Here is a 13,233-nt window from a genome sequence, read left to right on the forward strand (position 1 = left end):
ATGACCCCAAAAAAAATCTATGATGCCAGGGTGCGACAGTTCCAACTCTGTGGTTTGGTAGTAAACAATGAAGCAGAGAAGAAGAGATCTCCTAAGGGCTGGGATACACTGTGCGATTTCTTTAATCGTTGCACTCAACTCCAGCTCAAACTGTGCGACTCAGACGCAGAGCCCGAATGTTCTCAGCTCACGATTCATGTTCTCACACTGTACGTTCATACACGACACGTCGGGGTCTTGTTTCCGGAAATGCAACGTACAAATTAGAAGAAGAAGAAGAAGAAGAAGAAGACGTGGGCATGACAGTCTGTCAATTTTACAGCGGTGCTACGGTGTTCGCGCGTTTAAGGGAGAGTGATGTGAGCGTTTACGGTAAGCCGGTTCGTGGCTCTGCTTCAACAGTGAGATACCCTCACGAGGAGAAACTGGATTTCAAACATGTTTGAAATCCTTACGACCTACGATTGCTGATCAGGAGCTGGTCGTGAGGTGTTCATCGCTTCTCGTGACCCCATGTTTACTACACGATGCAAGACACACAATCTAGCAGAGAGTCACATAATCCCACAAAATAGTCACGAGTCGAAAAACGGCTCAAAATGGACCAAAAATGGCACAGTGTATGCCTGCCTTAAGAGACCTTTACACTCCCTTAAACAGTGCACTGACACGCTCTGGTGGCTGAAGTTGGAAGTTAATCAAGGACAGTTGATGACGCACAAGCCCTGAGGATAGAAGGACTACAGCCCAAACGTTTACTGTTACTAAGTTGAACCACTAGAGTGGAAAGGCGATCTAAAGTAATGGAGAGATATCTCAGTGAGTGGATATTGTTGGTGTCTTACATACGAGGAATGGTTTCCAGTACAGACCCAGTCCACAGAGCGACCACGCCCTCAGCGAGCTGCACACGCTGTCCTCTAATCAGCATCTATGACACTGAATCACCTCTGAGTGAGAGCAGATGACTGTGAATCTTAATCAACAGAAGCTTTTCTAATTGCGTCCCACGGGGTGAACACTTTGTACATCTCAGCTCTTTACAATCCTCATCACAGTGAGAAGAAACAATGCTCAGCTTTTAATTGGTGCTTTCACTGCGTCTGTGAGGAGGAAGTGGTCGTCTGCTGGGCCACAGAGCCAATCAGAGAAAGGGTTACCAGCCATCAATCACATGACAGATTAAAAACCAGGTTTATTTAGTCCTGAAGTGCTTTGTGTAATTAAAGGATTCCAAAGGACGTTCATCAAATTTTGATATGAAAAGGTGAGATAGTTTCATTATTAGATCAGCAGAGAACATGTGCTCGTACAACATGAACTTCTATCGACCAAAGAAGAAGAAGAGTTTCTATGAAGGATGTTCCAATCAGCCTTTAAGGCCCATCATTGATCTTTCTTTCCTCAGCATCTGACAAAAACCCAACTAATAAAGTAACAGTGTGAGCGTTCATGTGTTTTAGAGGAAACCACTGACATAAAAAACACACAAGTTTCCAAGTTTCCCAAGACCTCCAGCGTTAAAAACCTTGTTTACACTGAGGCTAAATATCTCTGTTGATTCTCCACCTTTACTTTGAAAGTTCTGAAAACATTTGTAGTGAGAAAATGACCAAGTAGAATATCAACATGTGCTCATTTCATCCTCAATAACTCATTTTAAGAGATCCTCCATTGTGCTACTGACAGAACTTCCTGTTAACTTCATTTAATTTCATTTATTTATTCAGCAATTAAAACAGGGGTTCTCAACCTTGGGGTCAGGACCCCATTTGAAAGAATGTTTTTGAACAATTTGAGCCTATCTTTTCTTTATTTTACCCTTTTTCTAAAACTACACCAAACTTGCCATATTTTAACCTATTTTCATCACTTTTGTCATATTTTTGCTCCTTTTAATGTATTTTTGCTACATTACTGACATTTCTGACACTTCTCTATCAAATTTCAATGCCTTTCTACACATTTTTTCCACCTTCCAGACATGTTCACCACTTTTCCATCTAATGTCACATATGTTGCCTCATTATTGTTACTTTTCATTTCTTTTCACCGTATTTCACGCTGATTAACCACATTCAAGACATGTCATGCCCATTATTTGCCAGTTTAAACTAATTGTTCCAATATTGACACTTTGAACTTTGTTTTTAGCAACTCTAATTTGTAACTTTGCATCTGCTGATGGCTTTGATGTGTCCATGAATTCCTTTTTGAATAATATGTTAAGGTTTCATTTATTCATCAGACAACTTTTTTCCAGGAAGTTATTGGAAGTTATGGAATTATTATGTGAAAGTCATTGAAAAAAACAGTCAGCAGACGCCTCTGAGGGAGGCTGGAAGTTGGAGATCAAAGTAAAATTCCTGAAAATAAGTTGTCTGATCAAATAAAACCTTAGCATGTTACTCAAAAGGAAAATGAACTTGCTGTAATTAGAACTATGATAACTCAATACATGACAAGCCCCCGATATGTAGCAGACCACAGCGTGAGCCGCTCACACCTGTGGGCAATGGATGATCAGGTGTGTATTGACGTCTGTCTGCTTCAGTCTGTGACAACAGGTTTCAGTTATTCTACCAGTACCAGCCCCCGTGAAGTTGTTGTTTCCACTCTGACCTCGTCAACATGTCTGAAATCAAAAAGCCTGAAGCCAAAATGTAGCAACAATAGTGTGTTATATAGAAAACATGGCAAAAAAAAAGTTATTTTGTCAAGAATCATGACATGGTCTAGACTTTTTGATTTTCAAACATCGTCCACAGACGAGGGCGTCCTCTCTGGAAAACGCTGTCAAGGTCAGGCTGTGAGTGGAGCATCTGCATCAGAGCAGAGGAGCTCTGGAGGAGGTGGAGACGCTCTAAGTTCCCGTCCCCGGGGAAATCTCCACCCATCTGGGGAGTGGCTGAGAGCGCGGCCAATTTCACACGCTCTAACAAGCCCTTAATGTGAGGAAGCATATGTGTCTGTTTAGGAGTGTGTTCACGGCAGCAACACACAATCCTACAGAGGTCCTGATGTTTGAACCCTTGTGCACAACTTTACGTACACTTGTACACCTCACACACAAAAGGTCCGTCTCATAAAAGTGAAATAAAGCTTTTTTCAAGTTTCTATGGACTTTTTTATCATGACCTCTAAATTTCAGCAGGAAAAACACAAAATAAGCAGTATTTACAAAAATGTGTAATAACTTTGATGAAAATATTACAACCATGAGCGTATCATTAGAATTTATTTTAATGCATTATTATTTTTGACACAAGGAAAGTTTAAAAAAAAAATTCTTGTATATTTTGCAAAAATAATAAATCCAGGCTTTCACTGAAATGTACCTATAACTTTATGTGATGGTCTGAGGTTGGTTGGAGGTCATTAAACCTAAAACATATTTTCCCTTTATTTTGAAGGTAGAGGCTTTAATCTGTTAGGTATTAATTGAAAAATCATTAAAACGTGTCATGATTACAATATATGAAAAATATGTGGTTACAATGGAAGTTAATGGGGCAAATTTGGTCACAAGGTTACTTGGTGTCAGTATGATGTATATATATATATATATATATATATATATATATATATATATATATATATCCTTTTCAATACACTTATAATACACAGGACTTTGGAATAAGCAGATAAAAATGAAAACACAATAGTGGCAAAATTTCATACAATCAGCCTTAAAAAATGACCAGAATATTGTGAGGCAAACAAATAAAAACACCCAAAATGACATTTTTGGTCACAAAGAGGGTTAATCCCGTCCTAAAGACAACAGTGTGATACACGGAGGAGTTCTCTGTGACGAGCCCTCATGCCCTTTGCTTTTATTACATTTAAAATCCCAATAACAATAGCTCAGACCTTGCTCCCTCTAGGGATTTAAACTAACTTAGAGGCAAAAACACAAGAGTAACGCATGAATAGAAGCACAATCAGCTGAACTTTGATTAAAGTGGGAAAACATTGCTTATCGTGACTCGTTTGAGGTGGAAAAACAAACTGAAAAGTCGTTACCCTTCAGACCTAAAGAGTGAGTTATGAGAAGTGAAATATAGATGATTTGTTGCTATTTTTAGAGGCTTCAGACCTTTTGTGAACATAAAAAAATGGACAAAAAATGCAAAAAAAATTCACTTTTTCCAACAAAAATGGCAATATTTTACAAATTCAAGCAAAATAAAGCCTTGCATGCATTTCCACACAATACGCATTCATAAAGAGGTAGATAGAAAGACTGAAATGTAAAATTCTAATATGAGGGACTTCATCTTCTGAAATGGAAAAACGGGTGGGCTAATGTTAGCTTTAGCAAGTGTAGCAAACGGCTGAACTTCAAATATGACGTGATCTCAGTTTGCTTTAACACATCTCTGTTGTAATTATTATGTAATTATCTATAAAAAATGTTTAACTCTATTAACCATATAAAGCATGTTTGGTACAATTTCCTTGATTACTCGCTAACTTCAACCACCAGAGCGTGTCAGCGCACTGTTTAAGGGAGAGTAAAGGTCCCTTAGGAGAGCTCTTATTCTCTGCTTCATTGTCTACTACAAAACCTTAGAGTTGGAAGTGTTTTTTCTTCTTTCAGTAAACAAAAGAAGTTTACGACACCTTTAACTTTTCCTGGTTTTTTTTAGAGCAACCAAAAGCAGCAATATGGGGCATAACAATGTGTTTTGTTAGACATACAGTATATCTACTCTACTAATAAGGACAATTCAAAGATTTTAGGCAAAACTTGTAAAACAAACAGTGGAGGATCCCTTTAAGTGCTTTATTTCACAGCAGTTACATAAGGATTAAGTCACAGTGTGGACAATGGGCTTCAACTTTGCCTGCAACTGTTTTTCTGGAACCATATGTGTGTGCAGATGTTCCTAACAGGAGGCAGTTCAACAGCACACCACGAACACTGGAAGATTCGTTTCAAACATGCTCACATGTGACCCGACAACTGGCAAATGCACATTTAAAGTGTTTTTTTCTCGTCAAAGACGAACCGCGAATGCATACGCCAAGTTTGCGTATGCATTCAGTGGTCGAAAGTTTTCATTTCATTATCGATTTGTTGCGTCGTGGGATTTATGTCACTGACCGTGACGCAGAACCGTTTGATTTACCTGCGAGATTTGTGTTTGTGTTCGTTTGCAGAATGATGTGTGTGAGTGTGTGTGTGTGGAATGCTTGTGTGCACGTACACCACAAGTGATTGTGTGTGTGTGTGTGTATGTGCAGAATGATTGTGTGCACGCACACCACAAGTGATTGTGTGTGTAGAATGATTGTGTGCACGCACACCACAAGTGATTGTGCGTGTGTGTGTGCAGAATGCTTGTGTGCACGCACACCACAAGTGATTGTGTGTCCACGTGCGCTGAGTGTCTGTGTGAGCACCACGAGTGTTTGTGTGCGGGCAGTGTTTGTGTATGTGCAGGTAGAGTGCTTGTGTGTGTGTGCACAGCACAAGTGTTTGTGTGTCCGCGTATATCACGAGCGTTTGTGTGCTTGTGCAGAGTGTTTGTGTGTGTGCGCACCAGCTTAAGCAGGGTTTTAATGTGATTTATAGTTAAACTGTTTTTTGTTTTTTTTCAAATCTGATTCATCAATTAATCGATTAATTTATTGACCGATTAATCGATTATGGAAATAATTGTTAGTTGCAGCTCTAATATGCTATCAATTCTTTTTGCATTATTATATATGTTACACACATCATGGTCTTGAATCTTGAATTTATATATTTAATTCGCTTTTTTTTGCGCCCCCTGGAGAGAATCTCAAACTCTGCGTATGCCTGAGTGTCAGTCTGACATGTTTCAGCTCTTCTCTTAAGTAGTGATGAAAGTCTGAGGGGATTACTGCATGTGTCACACACCCACAAAAAAAGAAGCAAACATAGAAATGCTGTGGGGTAGCGCATACATCAATCCACCTCACCTAACACACATCGCCCTTTTCCTTCCAATACACTTATTTCCCAGAGTTCCCTGCGTGGTCACCAGCCCCTCGGAGCCGTCTGCTGAGCACTGGCCTGGATCTTTACAGGCGTTCTAATGCTCGTAATGCTGATCATTCACGCACAGCGCCTACTGCCACGTTTGCACTTCACAGGCTCTGTGGGTTTGAACCGTTACAGCAGCAGAGGTAGAGAAGGTTTCTACTGGGAGTAACTCCAGCATCCAACATGTGCATCAGAGCCTGAGGAGCAGATACACAGGACCGCCCACACTGCATGTCGCTCTGACACGCACACACATGGACACACGCACACACACACGCGGAGCAGCATCCATGACCAACAGCCTGTGTGGGTGTATCGTCTCAATCAGTCTCTATAATCTTGCAGCTATTTTTTTGTGATTGCTGCAACAAAAAAGTCCTTGAATTTGTGGCCGACCCCCGACAAAAAGCCTGAGGATGAGATTGTTGATGTGTTGATGTGTGTAGTGAGGGAATGTTTTTGTTTCTTATTTAAAAAACAGGTGATCTTTAACCACTACAGAGAACCTCCGATTCTCCAACAGACAGAAAAATCTAGAATTCACTTCCAGAGACGGAAAGAACAATAACTGTTTATTAAAGATATTCAGCATGTTTGGCTGGATTTTGTGATGTTCAGGAGGTGAATACAGTATTTTTCAGACTATAAGGTGAACTTAAAATCCTTTAATTTTCTCAAAAATCGACAGTGTGCCTTATAATCAGGTGTGCCTTATGTATGAAATTAAAATGTCAAAATGTTTTAGTACAACCTTGGTAAACTATGAAGCTGCACCACTTGATGGATTTTTGGCGCTTCAGGGCTACCGTAGTCAGGCGCCTCATGGAGTGATATGTACCAGTACTGTGCTTCAACATACTGACCTGAAAAAGTTCAGTGTCTAATGTTCTGTATTTTATGTGTTAAACCTGAACAATGTTGAGAATTATTGTTAATGAGTTGAATAAAGTTTGACTTATCTGACTATTTTGTTTCGCTTAATGAGCCTTAATAATAATAATAATAATAATAATAATAATAATAATAATAACAACAATAAACTGGTGCGCCTTATAGTCCGAAAAATACGGTAAATACAACGTCGAAAACTGAGCTTACTGTTACTACTGTTATGGAAATCTTTGAGCATACACTCTACGTCTGATGAAATAAAGTCAAAATCGACCAAAAGATCTTTTGTGGATTTTATTCCAGAGCTCTGACATGAAGAAAGTTCCAGATGAAGAGGATTCTATATTTCACGATGAAGCTAACTTTATTTTTCCTCTTATCGCGCTAACGTCTGGGATTTAATCAGTGTGTGCTGGACTACGAAGCTCGCTAATGTCTTATTAGACTAAATCACCATGGTAACTTAGGCTGAACGACTAACCTGGTCGGGACAAGTTTTTATTCTGGATAAGATCCGAGCGAGTACTAAAGCCCCTCCTCCTGACCAATCAGATCTCTTAGAAAACGAACTGTCCAATAAAAATAGGATCATTGTGAACACGTCTGTGTGGATCTGATGTGAGAATATTTATCCTTTATTTACCATCACATTCTTTAGGAAACATATAGATTTACTGTATATCTACATTAGTCAGATGATAAAACCTCATAAATGATTTCATATATTTATGTATTCTGTGGTTCCTGTAGATAATATAAATATAAATATATTCCACCTTATGATGTAGACTGATCTGTATGAACGCAGCATCAGAGATAAAAGAGAAAGTGATCAGAGAGTCTGTTTATTCACCGTTTATAATCTCACTAATTTAATCATTAACACTAATTAATTCCTGCATTAATTACTTTCTGATTTTACTGCAGCAACAATGTTGTTTTTGGTCTGAATTATGGATTTTAATTCTTCATATTTTTAAAAAATTATTCCTCAATAGTGACGTACAGTAAGTTTGTCTCTAGTTTCTGTGATTGTGATTAGTCTGACGCTGTAATCTCCTCCTCTGCCACTAGAGCGCACACGTAGCCAGGCTAAAATTAACACGCTTAATTTAGTGAGTTGTAATCTAGATTAGTAGGACAGCATCTGTCTGATGGAGAATGTTTGGTTAAGTAAAGCTAACGGAGATAAATCAAGGATATAATTATATAGCTTCATACAGGCCCTAGATGAATAACTGCCAAACTACAACAAAAACACAAGAAATACTACCAAAATAGGTGAATGATTCCTTCTGCTCAGTGTGTCTTTGTTCTTACTGAATTATCCTCAGTTCTCCTGGATACAAACAGACTTTGAAACCTCAGATGTTCAGATGTGAGCAGACTCGTTCTGAACAACAGCTCCATCTGAACGGTATTTAAGTCTCAGTCTGACTCCTGCTGTAATTATCTCTCATCGTCTGCTCTCAGGTTGAGTGTTGAGCGTGAGCGTAGCAGCGATGGCTCTTTGTCTGATGGAACACTTTACACTCCAGATGAATTACCCACTCTGTGATGACTCCACGCTGCAGAGCAACAAAAGTCCCAGGTATTCACATTCAGTTGAAATGTTTCATCAGTGAGGGCCACAGCCTGCAGACCCCAGGGCTTTATGATGTCACACTGAGAAGAAGTGTTTGATGAACTAGCTTCATAAAACGGTGATGAATAAGATGATGAGCATCTGATTAGAACTCTACAAGTCCCTGTGTTCAGCAAAACTGACCCGTGTTCTTTTGTCTACTTATGTTGTCATTTTTCACGTTTTTCCTCTGTTTTTGTATGTTTTTCATGATGTTTTGTGTTTTTTTCTCTTTTGTATCATTTTGTTGTCCTATATATCAATGTCTATTTTTACAGCCATTTTTGTGTCTTTGTGTTTTTGGAGGAAGTTTGTGCGTTTCTGTGGTCGGCAGTGGTGACCTTTGACCTTTTGTGTGTCTGAGATGAAGTCCAGTGACACGTTAAAGTAGAATAAACTGTGACGTATCGACAACCTTTTCCTCCTGTGGGTGAGATGCAAATCACATGCATTTGTATTCAGCAACGTGCATGTGCACATGCATATATTTTGTGTGTGTGTGAGTGTGTGTGTGTCACGCTGGGCTCTAACAAACCACACTTAGATCTGCACAATGTAACGTTTCCTCAGCTGTAGACGTTTGATCAATAGAGTGGAGTCTGTGTGTAAAGCAGTGAATTATTACACGTCACATCTTTAAAAATAATCCTAAAACAGCCAGAGGTTGTGGTGGGTGGGGGGTGGGGGGGTGCAGACAGAGCCACATCTGGAGCCCCACTGGCTGAGGTCGTCCCCTTCTGTGTGACCGCTGAGGGTCGTACAAAAACACGCCAATTAGTGCAGGTCCAGCTTGTGGCTCTTCATGAGGAAGAGGAAGAGGAGGAGGAGGAGGAGGAGGAGGAGTTTGGGCTCTAAGGCCACAGAGCAGCAGTGAAGGACAAAGATTAGGGACGAACAGATCAATTAAAGTGATTAACAGCTGGAAACACCTCTGCTCTTTCCTCTGTGCGACAGTTTGTGGGCGGAGTTAGTGAGATGAAGAATAATCCCAAAGTGAGTCATAGTGGACCTACGTTGACATGTCGGGGGAAACCAGTCGGTTGGTGGCGCGGGAACTTTGGAACAAAAACTGAAATGAACCGTTGAGTTCGTTTTAAATAGGAGACGTTATTGTTGGCTTTAAATATCATCTATAAAACTACACAAAATACTAGCAAAAACACACAAAACTACTACAAAAACACAGAAATAATAAAACAATAATACTAAATGATATACTGTAGATATTATGTTGAAGGTTAAAATGTATGTAACCAATAGGTTAATAATAAATAGGTCAGTTTTTCTCATCCCTACTGTTGCTGACTATTGTTCTCAGTTTGAGTGACATCACATGATCAAACCTTTTCTAACATTCCACACTACAAAATAAGTCATAAAAGTATGTATGATTTGTGCTGATATCGGTATCGGATGAGTGCTCAAGGCTGCAATATCGGTATCGTATCAGAAGTGAAAAAGTTGTTTTGGGACATCCCTAATATATACAAAACAACAACAAAATACTACCAAAATAAACAAAATTATATACAAATCAATGACAAAAAACTAACAAAAATATGATGAAAATAAACAAAAATGAACAAAAACAACAAAAAATAAATACAAAATGACAACCAAAATACGCAATAACAAATAGCAAAAATAATAGAATACATCCAAAACGACTACAAAATAACAACAAAAAACACTACTAAAAAACAAAAACAACAAAAATAAATACAAAATGACAAAAAAAAACAAAATAAATAAACAAAAAAAACAAAAGAATAACCAAAATAAAAATTAATCAAAAAATAAATGCAAAACAAGAACAAAAACACATAAGTGAGAGTAAATATGACAGATGCTACATGGTGAGAGTGAATCAACGACAATAAGCTGTTAAATTCGTCATGACTCGTCACATTTTACCAAAGAGTCACTATGAGGAGTTTAAAGTCCATGTAAAGCAGAAATAAATGTGTGTTTTATTCCCCTGAGTCTCAATATGTGGTTTCTTTTCAGCTAGAGGCCGAATTGCACTCGCTGGAGGCCGCAGAAGTTAAGTGTGCTTCAGCAGCAGGGTCGGGTTAATGCTAATGATGCTAATGATTTCTGACCCGCCCATTAAATCCTGAACATGGAAAGCCAAGCTCCAAAATGACATCATAAATGGTTAAATAGCTTTTTACATGTTTTAAGGAAAACATTTATGACCTACTGAATGTGTTTGGAATAAAACGGCTGCTTTACACAGACTTTAAGAAGATTAAGTAAAGCTAAAAAGTTGCTAAGATTACAACACGTCTTCAGTGGTTTAGGCTTAAAAAAAACTATAGTTTAGTCCAAATGTGAAAAGTTGGTTTATTTCTGATGCGTTCCATCTTAAAACTTGTTCCTGATTCCCATCGACGTGAACATGGTCTGTAAATTCTCTCTGGGAGTTTCCATCAGTCATTTCTAAATAATCTTCATCCGTTCTGAGCCGTTAATGGATCAGTGGCTAAAGCAGAAACATAAAGTTTATCTTTCCACAAAGTTTCTTTTCTTCTGTGAACTTAAAGTGAAAATGGTTCTTTATAGTTTGACTTTGGATTCATCTCTTATCCAAACGCCTCCTTTAAATGCAAACATCGAGCGTCTCATTTCACTTTTTTTTCTTTATCCTAATAAATCTTATTGTGTTGGGTTTTTAAAACCCTGCTACCTCAGTGTGGTTTAGCTTCCTTTACATATAATCAGATGACCTTTACTGGATAATGAAATGCCAACGCGCATCTCAGTCTCATTCTCAAACATTTGATCATTAATAGAGTTTATTAGGTTTATTCTAAGGGTTGTACCAGACATGGGTCATGTGCAGCCCTCAGTTTATTAAATGTCAAAAAAATTACTCCAAACACACACAAAATGGTAGAAAAATACACAAGAAATACACAAAACCATACATAACAGATAATTACAAAAAAGACCACACAAATGACTCAAAAATGGTACAAAATGACTCAGAAAACAAGCAAAAAGACATACAAAACAGGAAAATATACTAAACGACAACAAATGTTCCAAAAACAAAAAAACGTACAAAATGACAAAAAAAAGAAATTACTTCAGGGAAACACAAGTTAAATAAATAACTGAAAAACACAAAATAGTGAACAAATAATAAAAACAGGTGATGTAGAACAATAACAAGTAAAAAATAGAGTGAGACATCTCATGAAATATTATGAAAGAGAACTGTTTGTCCTTCTCCTGAAAATAGCTTAAATTAGCAGAGAAAAATAATGTGATGTTATACAACAAACTGTTCAAGTTTACGTTCTAAATTGCATTAACATTACCAGGAATAAATATTCAAACAAGTAGTAAACTGCTTCTCAATGTTTTAAAAACTTCTTCTCAGTGCAGCGCTGAGAGAGAACTCCAGCCAGCTGCTTGTTAAATACAACAGCGACAACAACACATAGAACCATGGAACAACAGCTAAGTTAAACAGTTAAAAGATGCTTTGAAAGTCTAAAATTTGCTAGTGGGGTTTCCTTCATGCTCTGTTAATGGGGGGAGGGGCTCTGCACTCTGCACTCTCTGTGGCAGCTGCTCTGTATATAAAGTGGATCGGCGAACGCAGCAGCGTGCATACACGTATTACAAGCAAAAATTGGCCGGCCGATGAACCGGTCGATCACTACACAAAATGGAAGAAAAATACACAAAATACAGCAAAAACGACTCCCAAAAACATACATTACAGACATCTATCAAAATAACTGCAGAAATGAGAGATAAACTACACAAAATGACTCATAAAACCAAACCAAAACAATAAACAGATAAGGAAAATGTACAAAACAACCACAAAATTGCTAGAAAATCACAAAAAAAAAACGTGTAAAAGAATTACTTCAGTAAAACACAAGCTTTTCTAACCTTTAACACTAAAAAATAAGTCATGAAATGATTATGATTTGTATTTGATGAATATTGGTATCGTATCAGAAGTGAAACAGTTGTGATTGTGATCCACAGATGTAGTGAGTTAGTGTTAAAACTATGATGACAAAAAAAAAAAAAGCTGCCTGAGGCCAAAGTCAGAGACTTTATTTTTAACTGTTTTATCAAAAGCCTTAAATTGTGCTAATGGAACGAGTCGCGTTTGTTACTAAAGAGGCTTTGATGTGATGAAGATTTAATGAGTTTATCAGCAGAGGGAAATAAAATATCTTCTTTAATGTTTCCAACTACACACTTTGTTGTCTTTTATGTGTTTTTTCTGGCAGCGACTGTGGATGGAATGAAGTGATGTGCATCGATGTGGAAATAAAGCCTTTTCTGTTATTCTGTGACGTTCTTGAAACTAAGTGTTTGTTTCTCTGCTGTTGCATCAGGTCGACTCAGTTTACCCTGAATCCCATTTAGATTGTCAAACTACAAACTTTAACTTTAGTTTAACTTCATGTCAACATAGTCTATCTATAAAGCAAGAAAACTGTGTGTGTGTGTGTGTGTGTGTGTGTAAGCGTGCTCCGGGATAAACGGGTCATCCCTGCGTGTCGGGAGGAGGGGGGGGTACAAAATACCCCAGCCTGTGAGCCAGATAGCAAAACTTATAGGTGACACGTAGGAGGTAGCAGCGCACCTTTGGATGAGAGATCATCCATGCTCAGCAGAGCTCAGAGGGAGAGGAGGAAAGGAGTTTACGAGACAGAAAATGGCGCTA

Source organism: Gouania willdenowi, chromosome 1 (assembly GCF_900634775.1).
Source record: "Gouania willdenowi chromosome 1, fGouWil2.1, whole genome shotgun sequence".
NCBI lineage: Eukaryota > Metazoa > Chordata > Actinopteri > Blenniiformes > Gobiesocidae > Gouania > Gouania willdenowi.